The sequence below is a fragment of the Heterocephalus glaber genome, unplaced genomic scaffold, assembly GCF_053883595.1.
Source record: "Heterocephalus glaber isolate CG9 unplaced genomic scaffold, H.glaber_assembly_v1.0 deba00000768, whole genome shotgun sequence".
Lineage (NCBI taxonomy): Eukaryota > Metazoa > Chordata > Mammalia > Rodentia > Bathyergidae > Heterocephalus > Heterocephalus glaber.
This window is the reverse complement of record NW_028258162.1, coordinates 12,838,493-12,854,755: the sequence shown is the minus strand read 5'-3', so window position 1 is coordinate 12,854,755 and position 16,263 is coordinate 12,838,493. Positions and strand designations below refer to the sequence as shown.

Sequence of the window (16,263 nt, the reverse complement as noted above, 5' to 3'; positions counted from 1 at the left end):
GGACTCCAAAATAAAGCGCGGGTGATCTACGAAGGCCTCCTGCCAGCCTGGGGCTGCCTGTTTTCACAGTTCTTGTTAGATGACAAAAGTAAACCTTTTATCTGTTTAAGCTATTGAATTGATTTTTTTGTTATTGGGTCAGAACAGAACAAACTCACGCGTTTTTATTTATTTTTTATTCACTGATAGGCCTCGGCCATCTTTTTGTATCAGTGCCGAAGTCAATGTGGATGGACCACATGGCCAGGTTTGACTTTGTCACATGGCAGCGGCCAAGTTAGCAAGCAGAGTCATTACACAGAAGCATTCAGGCTGTTGCTCTTGGAATATGCTCGCGTGCAAAAGGTAGAAATTGAGACTGGTTGATTTAAGCAGAAAAAGGATTTACTGGGGAAAATTAGGTAATTCACAGACTCCCTAGGACAGATAAGGTAGAGATTCAGAAAACGGGAGAAGAGATCTGGCGTGCGAAGGCCAGGCGCGGCCTCGGAGCCCGCCGAGGAAGATGGCTGCTGCTCGCTTCGCTCCGGAAATCGCGGCACCAGCGCCTCCGGCCCTAGTTCGATCCGGACGTTGCAGCTGTTCAACCCCTGTACTTCCTGTTTTCCAACCGCCAAACAAACACACTTCCGCCCCTCCCTTCTAACTACTTCCGCGGCAAATCCGCGCCCAGCGCGCCAGAGCCTCTCTGCTGCCCTGCAGCCGCCTGGGGTCTGGCGGGGAAGCAGCTCAGCCGGCAGCTGCTGGGTGTGCTCAACTCTCGCCAAAGCTCAGCACCCGGAATGGGGCCTCCTAAGTGGAAAAGGGGGCTCAGAGGCTGTGGAGCCAAAGTCACAGGAAATTACTAAGGTCTCCTACACCCTTCAAATAGATCTTTCTGCCTTTGCAGGACGTGTCTGCAGGGTAGAACCTTGACCCCAGGTATCTGGATCAAATATTTATTTGCTTTTCAAATTACAATGATCTTTCCAAATTTCTCTTTCAAAGAATCTGTGATAATTTATAATGAGTGCATACAAATTTTGATTTTTTTCCCATACTTTTAAACATGGGGATATTTAAAATTATTGAAGTCAAAGGTTTGTATAGACGGCATTGAAGCCCGTTAAGAAATGCTTGGTTGGGATAGCCTAATCATGCTGTGATTTTTTTAATCTTAATACATGTAGTTTACTTTAAAACCACAAACAACATTTTCAAAAATAAGTACAAGTATTATTAATAAATTTACTTTAAATCTTTAAGAAGATGCTGAATTTATCCAATGGTATTCATTAATATAATTAATTAAATAATGTAACTGAAAATATATCATTACACATGTGTACATGTAGCCATACAAAGCTATATATAAAGGAAATATGAGTATATGTATATAGTTATGTATACATAAAGAATAGCAAACTAAGAAGCTTATTTTTTCACTGTGATGAGATCACTTTCCAGTTAACATAAAACATATTAATAGATTAAATGGGGAACACACTTTAACCAATATATTTATGTTGGGCAAGCTCTGACTTCCACAGTGAAATGCATCCTGTAGTGTTTTGTCTGGATTTCTCTTAGGTTTCTATCTCATGACATGTTAGAGCAACACTTGCTAAAGAAGTGGGTGCTAAAAATGATAATATAGTAATAATGGCAAAGGGCCATGGACTAACACGTTTGAGAAAGCTTTGGTTAAGCAAAATTAAATAGGACTTCTGTGGAAGAGCTCCTGTAAGTCCTCGTGTACAAACAGTAGTTTGAATCTCCAAATAGGGAAAATAATCAGAAGTTTTCCCAATAGATGAATCAGAACCTTTTCGCCATGGCACTATATCTGTTTTTGAACTGTATATTAAAATAGCTACTATCCAACTAATTTAAACAAATGTTATATAGTCGACAGTCCTGTTGAGGACAACAGCTGCATTATGATCCTGCGCAATATCACTAGCTAGAGATCCTGGCTATTAAAGACATGAAGTGACCGCCCAGTGTCAGCCGTCCCCATCTGCCTGAGGCTGAGCAAGCAAATGCATTAAGTCCATTTCATTGGAATCCAGACACTGGACATTCTCTAGTAACTCCTTTCAAGTCTTAACTTGTTCTGAAGTGTATGCCATCTAAAAATAATTTGCTATTTACACATTTCTTAATAATTTGAAAGCCTCTTTCAATAGAGTAATTATTATTTGAATCTCATGTCAGCATCTTATATCTCAGTTTAATCTCTGATTCTGAGGTGGGACCATTTCTAGAGAACAGAAGCAGCTTTCTGCTCTCTCCTCTCCGTGGTTTTGGATGGAGAGGATGTACATGACGGAGACCAGTCATCCATTTTTCTTCCATTTTCCACTTGTGTGAGTCGCTGGCATTGTCACATTTTGTCCATGCTGTTTGTTGGATTTCACTTCATGTGACCCTGTCAAACACTTACTATCTTTGGAATCCAAGACTCCTCACCCCACGAAGTATTACGTGCGTGGCACTCTGTGAATATCTGTACCCCTAGACGCCTCATTCATCTACGACTCGACTCTTCCAGGACTCAGACAGGTTTTCTAGCACATACTAATGCCTCACTTAATGCTTGTTGGACAAATAAGTGAATAATTATATTGTTGAAAGTTCTGCTTACTAGATCTATGTTTCTGGGAAAAATTTGATGTATCTAAAAATGCAGTTCTACAATTAAACATAATATAGGTACAGATGAGTTCTCTAGTCCACTATTTCTAAAACTCAAGTCTTACACATATGCACTTTTAATCAAGACAGAAGTTTATATTGATTTACGGTGTTGATTTAAACAACTTAATACAGCATTAATACTACATGATATACATTCTATATTGTAATTATAAGACATAATATGTGTAAACTCTAAGTGTACATTATATTTATAAATCCAGTAAAACAAAATAAAAATTCTACATAGATATAAGATCTCAAACCAATAAAATTTAAGTTAACATTAATTAATAAGACATATTAGGCTTGCTATTAAGAAATTGCCATCCAGCGCGGATTTAGCTCAGTGATTCCACTGCCTACCTCATAAGCCCAAGGTCCCGAATTCGATTCCCAGTACCAACAAAAAAAAGAAATTGCCACTCGAGATATTGTAGGGAGAGCAATATGGTATCATCTTCAAATTTAAACATGACTTTCAGTAGTTACTGTGTGGTGCCCCCATTTTCCTACCGCTTTTCTATGTCCAAGCTTCTGTAACACTTTCATCCCTTACTTGTCATAGCATTGTCCTGTGATTTTGATTACTTAGTGGAAAGAACATTTATATAATAAATGTACCTTTGTCTTTTCAACATTAGGCCATACTAATTCAACTAGTTCTGTTATTCGCTGTTTGATTAGCAAGAGGCACAAATATGCATGTCCAAACACCCACAGACAACAGTTATCAGACCACATCACATACTTGTAATAGTAGCATTATCAGTGAAATCAAGTCATACCGCTACATTTTTTATAATTAAAGCTATTTACTGAGGATATTACCAGTTTTAAATTACTGCTGAAATTAGAGGTCTTTAAATGCTTCCCAAGCTATATTTGCCAATGCAAATTTTAGAGTATAAAATTACTAACTCAAAACAAAATGAACAATTTGGTTTATTGAAGCAGGATATTCCTAGATCATAATAATTAATTAAGGCATTTTTCTGTGTATTTCAATATATATGTGACATATGTCACAATATATATGTTTATGTTCCTTGCCTGCCAACATCAGAAACAAGATAATAAACCCTACCACTAAAATTTGAAGATTAACCAACATTTTTTTAAAGCCATGGTAGAAGAAGAAATAGTGAAACAGTAGGAAAGATACAAATTCCTCTGAATATGCTTTGGTTTATAGATTTTGATCGTGCAACTATGCATACTTTATATGGTATAAAAAATATCAATATACATGTTTATTGTGTCCATCAATAACAGTGACACCATCATTTAATATTGATGCCACAACATTTTCTACTAAATGACAAAGAAATTTTCTATACATTAGTTTTAGTTTTTCATCTTTGAAAATGAGACAATTCTGCCATCTTCTCAGGTTGGCTGCAAGTTGTATAAGAAATTAAATGAGGACCTCGGCAGGCATCAAAGAGCCCCACTCCATCCCGCCCTCGTCCCGCCCCCCAGCCACCAGCATAGCTGTGAGTGCCTGCAGGACACACACACCCCACCCCACCTCCTGGCTGTGCCTCTACCTGGTTCCACACTACAGAGGCTCTGGGGGTATAAAGGCCATTGTCCTGAGCTGCAGAAGAGAACAACAGTTAGAGGGCCTCTCTCGGTCTCCTTGATGAAAACAGAAGTCCACTGAAAAAGTGAAGAGAATCTCTGCAATAAAGGCACACCAGACCACCGTACTTGGTAAGTTGGAGGGATCATCACCTCTTATCAGAACCTGGACTATCTTCAGGGGAAGGGCAGCTGGAACCTGCAATAGAACCTTGCACAGTTCAACCCTGCCGGAGGTCAGGGAGCTCAACTTGGGACTTGCAGCCAGAAATCTGCCTGAAGCTCATGGGTCTGCAACTAGCTTGCTGAGACTCATTGACATATCTGCGTACAGCTGCCCACATTGTCTATTGTGACAGCAGAGACATACCCTGAAGGAGGCCTTCATTTTTATTTTTAATTTGTTATTTTCTTTTTTTTTGTATTAAATTCTTTTATTGGTACATTGTAGGTATACAACACAATTACATTTCTCATTGGGAATTGTACCTTTATATAATGCATCTTGGTTCTTATTTTTTCCCCATTCCTAGTCCTCCCTTCATGCCTTCCACCCTTGCCTATTTACAAAGACTTTATTTCCATTTTTTCCATTTCTCAGCATTTTTCCTTTCCCTTCTTTCCTTTCCCCTGCCCCTCCCACTACCCCTACCCCTTTGGACCTTTTCTTCCTATTTTACATTATCGATTATTCGTTCTAATCATTGGTACATTTTAGGTATACAATATAATGACATTCATCATTGGAAATTTGCACCTTTACATAGTCTCTCTTGGTTCTTGTTTTTCACCCTTGCCCAGCCCTCCCTTCAACCCCTCCAGCCCTCCCTATTTACAAAAATTTTGTTCCTATTTTTCCATTTTCTCATATTAATCGCATTCCCTTCTATCCTTTGCCCTAGCCCTCCCACTTCCTTCCCCTTTGCCCCTTTTCTTCCTATTTCACATTAACTATTATACATTTCATCCTTATTTACACTTTCAGTTTCTCACACCAGAGAAACTCTTCGATATTTACACATCTGTGTCCTATTTATTTCACTTAAGAGTATTGCCTCAGAACACGCCGGGTCGGCCCGCTGCAGACAGGCGGGTCTGTGCACGCCCTGCCGAGGTCCTGAGTCGCGTGGAGGACGCCAAGTGTTATTTTCAACATTATTATTTTTTAGCTTATTTTTAATTTTTTTCTTTTTCTAGCCTTTTCAAATTTTTATTTTTAATCTTCTTTTTTTTCTTTCTTTTCTCTTTTCTTTCACTCACTCCCTCGCTGTGCCATATTGTTCTTCATCTCCCTTTTTGTTCTTGCTCTGGCCCTAATTTGGATTTCTTCTTTATTTTTCTTTTCTTCTCTTTTTCCTTCCCTCGATTGTCATTGGTTTTAAAGGAAAGTAAATACAGTTTCTAGCCTCCCTATTGCTGTTAGGTTGTTCTGTTCTCATCTTTGTTCTTTCATTCTGTCTTTACCTCTTGTCTTCAACAGTTTCCTAGAGTTTCTGTGATCTTCCTGTGTCCTCTGGCCTCACTGCTAACCTTCCCCTATAACCTTCCCCTATCTATCCCTCCCTCCCCAACTCCTTCTAACTCCTCATCCCGAAGGGCAAAGTTGCTATATTGAAGACTTTATTCACTATAAATGTATGTTGGGTTGGTCTTCGATTTTGATTTAATTCACACAGTTAAAGGTGATAGATTAATAACTACCACAAATTGTCCTTTTCTAAGCTGTACTTGATGCTATTGTATGTTATTGATTGCTATTGATGTTGCTAATTGTATCACTTGAGCTAAGGTGTTGTGATTGATCTAATCAGTTGTCCTCCCTGGTATAATGAAAATGAGATAGCCTCAGAGTCATTAGAGACTCAAAACCTAAGGACTAGCTATATCTGGAAGACATCTCTGAGAAGCAATCATTCCATAAGGGCTCTAAATACAAGCAACAAAGATACTTACAATAAGCAATTTGAAGTATCAACCCAGGAATTAAACCAGGGACAGTACCAAAAACAAAAATGAGAAGACATTTAAGCAAGGCACAAACTCAGACTTCCACCCCACCAAAAGCAAATTCTGGAGGAAACGAGGTGGAAAAGTCTGATACTCAACCACCTGGACACCCTGAACTGATAGCACAGGAAGTAACAAAACAGATGAATGAAGCTCTAGAAACATTCAGAACAGAAATAATTTCCCAGATAACTACAGAGATGGTGAGCAGAGCAAAAGACATGATTAAAGGCTCTAGAACAGAAACAGATAACAAAAAAAATTGCTGAGCTCAGAACAATGCTAGAAGCTAGGAATGACCAGAATGAGAAAGAAATGGAAACCATGATCCCCCAACATAAGAAAGAAATGGAATCCATGAAACAGATTCAAACAGATATCCAGGAGATTAAAAATGCCACTGAAAGTATTCACAGCTGATTAAGGGAATGTGAAGATAGAATATCAGACATAGAAGACAGGATTGTGGTTAATGACCATGGAAACAGAGATTTCTTAAATATAGTAAGGGACCACAAGAAATCAATCCAGCAGGTGCTAGAGGATGCAAAGAAAATTAACATAAGACTGATAGGAGTCCATGAAAAAGCAGGAGAAAGTACAGTTGACATAAAAAACCTGTTCACAGAAATAATAGTAGAAAACTTCCCAGACAGAGGTAGAGAATTGGACATACAGATAAGTGAGGCAAATAGAATTCCAACTAGCCATGATCAAAAAAAAGTCTCCAACTAGACATGTAATAGTCAAGATCCCAGAAACCCAACAGAAGAACAAAATCCTACAAGCAGTTAGAAAAAAGAAACAAATCACATACAAAGGAAAGCCCATTAGAATCACAGCAGACTTCTCAACACAAACCCTCATGTCAAGGAGAGCCTGGAGTGAAGAATTTCAAGCCCTAAAAGAAAATAACTTCCAACCTAGATTGTTGTATCCTGCAAAATTATCTTTCAAAATCAATGGGGAAATTAGATACTTCCATGACAAAGAACACCTGAGAAATTTCACGAAAACCTAACCAGCACTCCAAACAATTGTAAACAGTATTCTAAAAAGAGACAATGAAGGTCACAACTCCAGCAGGCCCAACAGAGTGAACCTGCCAGGCAAGGTAAAAAACTAAAAGGAAAGGAGGAAAAATAAAAAATAAAAGACCCAAAAAATGTAAAACATCATGACAAGAATGAGTCAATATTTATCAATTATAACCATCAATATTAATGGCCTCAATTCACAAATCTAAAGAAATAGACTGACAGAATGGATTAAGAAGCAAAATTGAACAATATGCTGTATATAAGAAACACATTTAATACAAAAAAAATTCATAGACTGAAAGTAAAAAGATTGAAAACAGTTCTCCACATAACAGGAACCCAGAAAAAAGCAGGGGTAGCAACCTTATTTGCAGAAAAAACAGATTTCAAACCAAAACTACATAAGAGAGACAAAGATGATCACTACATCCATGTAAAGGGAACAATCCAAGAGGAAGAGATGACAATCCTCAATATATATACACCAAATATGAATGCCCCAAACTATACAAAACAAATATTAATGGACATGAAAAACCAAATAAGCACTAATACAATTGTAGTGGGGGACCTTAGATCTTAATACCCTACTGTCACAAATAGACAGATCATCTAGACAAAAAATCAACAACAAAATTCTAGAACTGAACCAAGCTATTGAACAAATGGACTTAATAGATGTTTACAGAGTGTTCCACCCCACAAATCAGAATATACATTCTTTTCCACTGCACATGGATCGTTCTCCAAAATAGGCCACATGCTAGCTCATAGGACATGTCTAAGTAAATGTAAAAGAATAGAAGTTACCCCCGTATATTATCAGACCATAGTGCAATAAAATTGGAGATCAATAACGTAAGAAATTGCAAAACCCCCACAAACACATGGAAATTGAATAACATCCTCCTGAGCAACCAATGGGTCACAGAAGAAATTAGACAGTTCCTACAAGTAAATGATAATGCCAGTACAATATACAGGAATATATGGGACACAAGGAAAGCAGTTCTACAAGGGAAATTCATAGCAGTGAATGCCCATATTCTGAAAACAAAGAGAACTCAGGTAAATAACCTAATGCAGAACCTCACACTCCTAGAAAAAGAAGAGCATAACAAACCCAAAGCCCATACAAGGGAGGAAATTATAAAGATCAGAGCAGAAATCAATGCAATGGAGACTAAGAGAATGATACAAAAAAATCAATGAATTGAAGAGTTGTTTTTTCAAAAGAATAAATAAAATTGATAAACCCTTAGCCAACTTTATCAAAAAAAGGAAAGAAAAGGCTCAAATCCATGCAATAAAGAACGAAAAAGATGAAGTCACAACAGACCCAGCAGAAATCCAGAGGATCATCAATACCTACTTCAAACACCTGTATTCTAATAAAATGGAAAACACAGAAGAAATGGACAGATTCCTAGATACATACAAATTGCCAAAGTTAAATGAAGAAGATATAGATACATTCTAAACACCCTAATTACAATGAGTGAAATTGAAAATGTAATAAAAAATTTACCAACAAAGAAAAGCCCAGGCCCTGATGGCTTCACTGCTGAATTCTACAAGACATTTAAAGAACTGTTGCCACTACTCTTTAAACTCATCAATGAAATTGAAAGGGAAGCAATACTTCTGAATTCATTGCTGAAAGCAAGTGTTACTTTGATTCCAAAACCAAGGAAAGACACAACACAGAAAGAACTACAGACCAATCTCCCTAATGGATATTGATGCAAAAATCCACAACAAGATACTGGCAAACAGAATACAAAGGATCATCAAGGAGATCATACACCCTGACCAAGTTGGATTTATCCCAGGGATGCAAGAATGGTTCAACATATGTAAATCACTAAATGTAATACACTATATTAACAGAGCCAAGGACAAAAACCATATGATCATCTCAATAGATGTATAAAAAGCATTTGACAAAGTCCAACACCCATTCTTGATAAAAACCCTACAGAAAATTGGAATAGAAGGTCTTTATCTCAACCTGATTAAGGCTATCCATGAAAAACCAACAGCCAATATCATATTAAATGGTCAAAAATTGAAAACTTTCACGTTAAAATCCGGAACAAGACAAGGATGCCCACTATCACCACTCCTGTTCAACATAGTTCTGGAAACATTAGCCATATCAATTAGAAAAGAGAAAGAAATAAAAGGAATAAAGATAGAAAAGGGAGAAGTTAAACTGTCATTATTTGCTGACGATATGATACTTTACATAGAAGACCCAAAACCTCTGCTGAAAGACTTCTAGACCTAATTGACAGATTCAGTAGAGTAGCTGGATACAAGGTCACCACTCAAAAAACAACAGCCTTCTTGTACACAAATAACAGACTCCCTGAGAGAGAAATTAAGGAAATAATTCCTTTTACAATAGCATCCAAAAAATGAAATATCTAGGAATCAATCTAACAAAGGAAGCAAAACACCTCTACACTGAAAATTACAGCACTCTGAAAAAAGAGATTGAAGAGGATGTAAGAAAATGGAAAGACATCCCTTGTTCCTGGGTCAGAAGAACCAATATAGTGAAAATGGCCATACTTCCAAAACTGCTATATAGATTTAATGCAATGCCGATTGAAATTCCAACAATATACTTCACAGAACTAGAGAAAACAATCCAAAAATTCATTTGGATCCAGAAGAGACCTAGAATAGCAAAAGCAATTCTAGGCAATAGAGACATGGCAGGAGATATCACAATCCCCAACTTGAAACTATACTACAAAGCTACTGTGATAAAAATAGCATGGTACTGGTGAAGAAACAGACCTGAGGATCATTGGAATAGATTAGAAGATCCAGAAACAATTCTAGACATACTCAGCCACCTCATCTTTGACAAAGGAGCCAACCACTCTCACTGGAGGAAAGATAGCCTCTTTAATAAATGGTGTTGGAAAAACTGGATTTCAACCTGCCAAAGATTAAAACTAGACCCCTATCTATCACCATGTACTAAACTAAGATCGAAGTAGATTAAAGATCTAAATATTAAGACAGAAACACTAAACTTGCTGGAAGATAAGTTAGGTAGAACTCTTGAAGACATTGGGATAGGAAAAGACTTTATGAACAAAACCTCAGTAGCACAGGAACTAGCACAACAAATGAACAAATGGGATCTCATCTTATAAAAAAGCTTCTGCACTGCGAGAGAAACCACCAACAGAGCTAACAAACAACCTACAATGTGGGAAAAAAAAATTTTAACAGCTGTACCTTAGACAAAGGACTACTATCTAGAATATGTAAAGAACTTTAAAAAAATCAGACCCCCTAAATTCAAAGACCCCATTCAAAAATGGGCATCTGAAATGAACAGACATTTTTCAGACAAAGAAGTAAAAGCAGCAAATAAATGTATGAAAAAATGTTCACCATCACTGATCATTTGAGAGATACAGATGAAAACAACACTGAGATTCCACTTCACCCTAGAAAGAATGGCTGCTATCAAGAAATCAACCAATAACAAATGCTGGCGGGGGTGTGGAGAGAAAGGAACCCTTCTCCATTGTTGGTGGGAGTGCAGACTGGTGCAACCACTGTGGAAATCAGTATGGAGATACCTCAAAGAACTAGGACTAGATGTCCCATCTGACCCAGCTATTCCCCTGCTGGGTATCTTCCCAAAAGAATTAAAAGAATCATACCACAGTGATATATGTGCACCCATGTTTATTGCAGCACAGTTTGTAATAGCTAAAGCTTGGAAACAGCCCAAGTGCCCATCAACTGCAAAGTGGATAAAAATGTGGTTTTTTATAAAATGGAGTACTACTCAGCCATAAAAAAGAAGAAATTAGAGACATTTATAGCTAAATGAATGCATACTGAGGTGATACTCTTGTGAAATAAATCAGACACACTTGTGTAAATACAGAATAGTGTCTCTGTTGTGGAAACTGAAAGTGTAAGGATTAAAATTAAAATGAATAATTGATAATTTGAAGTAGGAAGAAAAGGTGCAAAGGGGTAGGGGAAGTGGAAGGGGAAGTGGGAGGGGAAGGGGAAAGGAAAGAGGGGAAAGGAAAAATTATGAGAAAAGGAAAAAATGTTAACAAAGTCTTTGTAAATAGGGAAGGGTGGAGGGGGTGAAGAAAGCACAGGGAATGGGGAAAGCATAAGAACCAAGATACGTCATGTACAGGTACAAGCACCCAGTGATAAATGTAAATGTACTGTATACTTAAAATGTACCAGCAAAAAATTTTAGAAAAAAAATTAAATGAATGTGTGTATGTGAATCACTGCAGGGACTAACACAGGGCAGGAGCCCCAGAAAGCCCGGCTGTTCCTGCTTCCTACCCACCAGAACGTCCACACTTTCCTCACCTCTGTCAGTCCCTGCACAGTCTTGCAGAGCTGGCTTACCCTTTGGAACTGTCTGTACCCCGGAGACTTAATGCAAAGATCTACTCTAAGAGATTCCACTATTATCAGAAGGGGCAGTGAGATCTCAGAGCAGGAACTCTAGGTTCAGCGCCTCTGAAGAGTTAGCCCTTAAGAAAGCCAGTCTTTCTCCATGCAGCAAGCAAGAGGAGTCGCTCTTGTTACTGTGTGCACAGAGCTTGAAAGACGACAAAGAAGGAAAGATGGTGGCGTGTTCCTCATAGCTCCTGGAGTCTCCTTGCTGTGCTTACAACATGGCAGAAAACATGGTTACAATACCTACGATGAGTCCCCAAAGACTGAGGAGTAATTGATGAGTTTCATAAATCTTAACTGAAATACCAAATAGCTTTGGAATTAGAGTTGTAGCTTGGTAGAGTTGTCGCTTCAGCTAAGGCTTAAAATATCAGGAGTCCGCAGTCTAATTCCGTATTATAATTGTTGGAAAACTCTTCTGCCAACATTAGAGAAAAGACAATGAGGCCACTAAAACTGGAAGATGAACCACTTAAGATAAAAATTCTGTCTGGAGGGAAGGAATACTGAAAGGGTAAGAAAATTAGACTACCTTGAATGTATCTTCTTTTATACAATTTATTGTGAAACTACATATAATTTTATGTAAGACAAAATGACACCAACATTTTAACAACATTCCAAGAAAATAAAAAGAAAATAAATGATGATATTTGTCAAGATTGTACCTGACTCACAAATAAAGTACCATTTCAAGTCATCTCAACACAATTACCCTGTAACACGAATGGGCTATGTACTGTGGACAAATCTAATACAAAGAAATGTTAAATTTCTCAGTAACTATAGTATTAGTGATATTATTATTATTATTAAAACTATAATAGATTCATAGGTAAAATCAATAATTGTGTTAATGTCTTTAGAAACCAATAATAATTTTGAGCAAGAAAAAACAAATGATATAGATTTTTTAATTTAAAAGATACAATTACAGATTTAAATTATACATCTCAGTATGATTTATGCCTTTTCTCTTTAAAACAGTATTTCATGGTTCTGTTACTGAAAAGTATAGAAAAAAAAATCCCACTCTGAAACAGTGAGCATCCCTAACATTCAAACTGTGATCTCCAAGTACCATTTCCAATTATAAGTAGCCAGTTTTCCTTGACTCCACTCCGGGTGGAAAATGATCCGCCTCTTGTAACACACAGAGAGACAGCTTCCTGGACTGCCAGGGTTATGACAGAAAGCACGGGAAGCCACCCAAAATGATTCCCACCATCCACAGGAAAACAGTTTAAGCATCAAAAAAAGTAGTAAGTAATTGCAACACATCCAATTGCTCAGATCCATTAGCTCACAGTGATTCAAATTCAAATAGAGCAGAAACAAAAAAATGAGGGGAAAAAGTTGATCATTTTTCCCAGAATAAAATGTTATAAAACTAGGAAATATAAGGCACACACAAGCATCTCTTCCACTTTATCATTGTCCACTTCCTCTCTGTTTCAAGGGGGAAGAAAGGTTCTTTGTAGAGGAAACGTGGACAACGGAAGAATTTCCCAATTTTGCAGTCTCTAGTGATACAAAGTAACAGTTATCAGTGCTGTGGAAACTATTGAGTAGACAGCTGATTGGTGGGGAATGGGCCACTGGACGCTGACGGCTCAAGGGTCATACTGCTAAGACAGCAGGGGGGCCCTAGTGGCCCCAGTGGGGTGGGGGCCCAGTCTCTCCCACCCGCCACCCTGATCCCCCAAACGCACAGTGCTGTTCCGCAGAAATACACTGTAAGCCAGACAGGAACCTTAAATTTTCTAGTAACAACATTACAAAGGCAAACAGAAGTGAAATCAATTGTGAGTGTATTTTATTTAACCTAATATATCCAAATATAATTTTGTGACGTTATCAGTGTAAAAACATTGATGTGATATTTTACTTTTTACACCACGTCTTTGAAATCTTGTGTATAGTTTACACTTACAGTATATCTCACTTTGGTTGCCAAATTTTCATTGGAAAAACTTACTCTATATTTAGATATTGTGAAATACACAGTTTAAAAAGTAGATTTGCATATCATAACTGTTCTAATCAGACTTGCAAGTCTTCCAGTAACTAGAGTATCTCTTTGTAAATTTACATTAATTTAAATGAAGTAAACTTGAAAATTCATGTCCTTGGTCACAGATGGCTCACTTCAGGAGTTGGTCGGTCGGAGGTACTGATGGCAAACGAAGCACGGCTCAGTGGGGGTCTTTACGGTCACCAGGGACACGCCGGGCCCCAGCACGGGGCAGAAGACCTCATGGAGTCATCAGCACCCAAAGTCTTCTGTGGAATGAGAAGCCTCATTCACTGCAATTTTAAAAAGGAAAAGGAGAGTGAGAACATGTAGATTAAAGAGACTGAAGAGGAAGATTTGTCTGCAAAATGTAGTGTTTGGAATGTGTTGAGCTTGGATTGAAACTTCAGGCACATACATATCTATCTATGAATATGCACACAGATTTATCCGCATGTCACAGATTTGTAATGTGACAGTTTTTTATTGTAGCAGTGGGGACTGAACCCAAGACAGAAGCTGGGGTTTTTTTGGTTTTTTAGACAAGGTCTCAGGAAGACTCTAAATTGCTTAAGCTGGGTTTAAATTTATGATCTTTCCACTCATCCTCTCAAAGTGTTGGGATTACGGGCCAGCATCCCCACACCCAGCGCAATGAGACTGCTTAACCTGCTTCATATATTTAATAAAGTTCTCTCTGCTAACGACCTGGGGTGTGATAATGGGATATAATATTTTTAAAGAGACTATGTTATAGAGACACAGACTGAATTATTTATAAACAGAACTATATCAAGTCTGAGATTTCCTTCAAAATAATTCTGGGGAGAAAAACAGGTTTCGCAGGGCTTCGGATGAAACAAATTGGCAGCATATTAGATAACAGGGAATTTTGCTGATTTACTGAAGCATGATAAAGTGGGTGATTACATTTCCTAAAATGCTATCTATGCTTAACACGACATACTAGTAAATCTTTATTTTGCTTTAAAACTTCAGAAAGAAACTGTTGGGTGAGTTGGAAGCAGGAGGGGACACACTTGGGACATTTGTTAGCGGGCGCTAGAGACACAGTTCCTGCCTCCCCCTGGGCCTGGCGGGGCTGTCACCGGCTGCAAGACCACCATGCACAGAGCTCTGGGAAGAGAATGTGCTCAGTCCTCAGCCCTCGAAGGTCGACAACTCTGGGGCCAGCTCAGAAGCCAAAGGAGGCCACATGTGTGCCTTTCACCAAACAGCTCTGACCATGAGTGAGACTCAGTGCTTTGTGTTCTCTGGTTTTGCTGCTTTGTTTTCCAAAAGCCTGAACTGCCCTTTCTCAGCCCCTAGCCTGTGTCTTTGCTGAGCTCAACAAATGAAACCAGAGGTTGGCACTTACCATATTCCAAAGAAACTAAGAAAAATGGTTTGAAAAGTTTACACTCAAGACTTTTAAGTCCCCAGTAAAAGGTAGCGCCTTGATTTGTTTATCGTTAATACATGTGAGCATCATTAGATTGGAGTGGCTTCATGCTGATTACGGCTGGAGTCGTTTCAGATATCTTGACCTGAACTATAACTTTATCTGCCATCAGTCTGAATTACTTCCACTTGTGTCAGCATTATTTGAAGAGGATCAATGGAGGTCTATGAAGAAAAAAGCCTTGTCATCTCCTCCCAAATGGACTAAATTAATTAAGTTACCGGAGCCAAATCTATGACACTTTTTATATATTGTTCTTTTTGTGGGTTGGCTGCTGACACTGATTATAACAAAAAGATGTTCCTTTTCGGCCAAGCACAACAGATGCTTTGGCAAAACAGTATTCGTAATTTAACCTTCTCAGTGGCCAGACTTGGATACTAAGAGCATATTTCTTGTAAAAATGTGAGCAACTCCTGGTATGTGGCAGGAACATAAAATTTAAACTAGACAGTTGTTACATAAATGTGCTACGTGAGGGCTTTATACCTTAGGTCTGAAAAGTTGGTATACAGACAAATTAAAGATTACAACTACCAATGTACAGTAAAAATCTCCACAGGCACGAGAGTCTCTTAATTCCCTCCTGGGAAAACGTCTTCCTTCTCTCATTAGGAAGTCTGCCTCATTGCTCTTCCTGTCTGGCTTGGGCTGGTCCCAGAAGCAGGGATGAGGACATGACTCGCTGGAGAAGAGACAGGCCTCTCTCCCCATATCAGCCCTGGCACTGTGGCCCTCAGCAAAGAAACCAAGCGAGGCGTACATCACTTATCTGACTCTCTCTGTCTGAAAGTGCTATTTCAGCCAGCGTCCTTTAAGACCGTAAAGCTGCAGGGCACGAAACTCACAGTGGCGAGGGCTCAGGTGTTCTGTAGCTCACCTGCAGTTACAGGCCGCCCTTTCATCCCGGGATTCAGGCGTCCCTCCCAGGATTGGCAGTCTCAAAGGCACACAGGGCAGGAAGCCCCTCATTGACTGCACAGATAGAGCCCATGATGCGGCCACCTCAGACA

General features: G+C 38.5%; 1 long non-coding RNA gene across 1 annotated transcript; it reads left to right on the top strand.

Moving 5' to 3' along the window:
- Positions 1–641: 641 nt before the first annotated feature.
- On the top strand, positions 642–14,506 carry LOC110344902 (uncharacterized). Its single transcript, XR_002387842.2, has 3 exons — positions 642–921; positions 4,070–4,392; positions 13,914–14,506. It is a non-coding gene; the product is annotated as an uncharacterized LOC110344902 (long non-coding RNA).
- Positions 14,507–16,263: the final 1,757 nt, after the last annotated feature.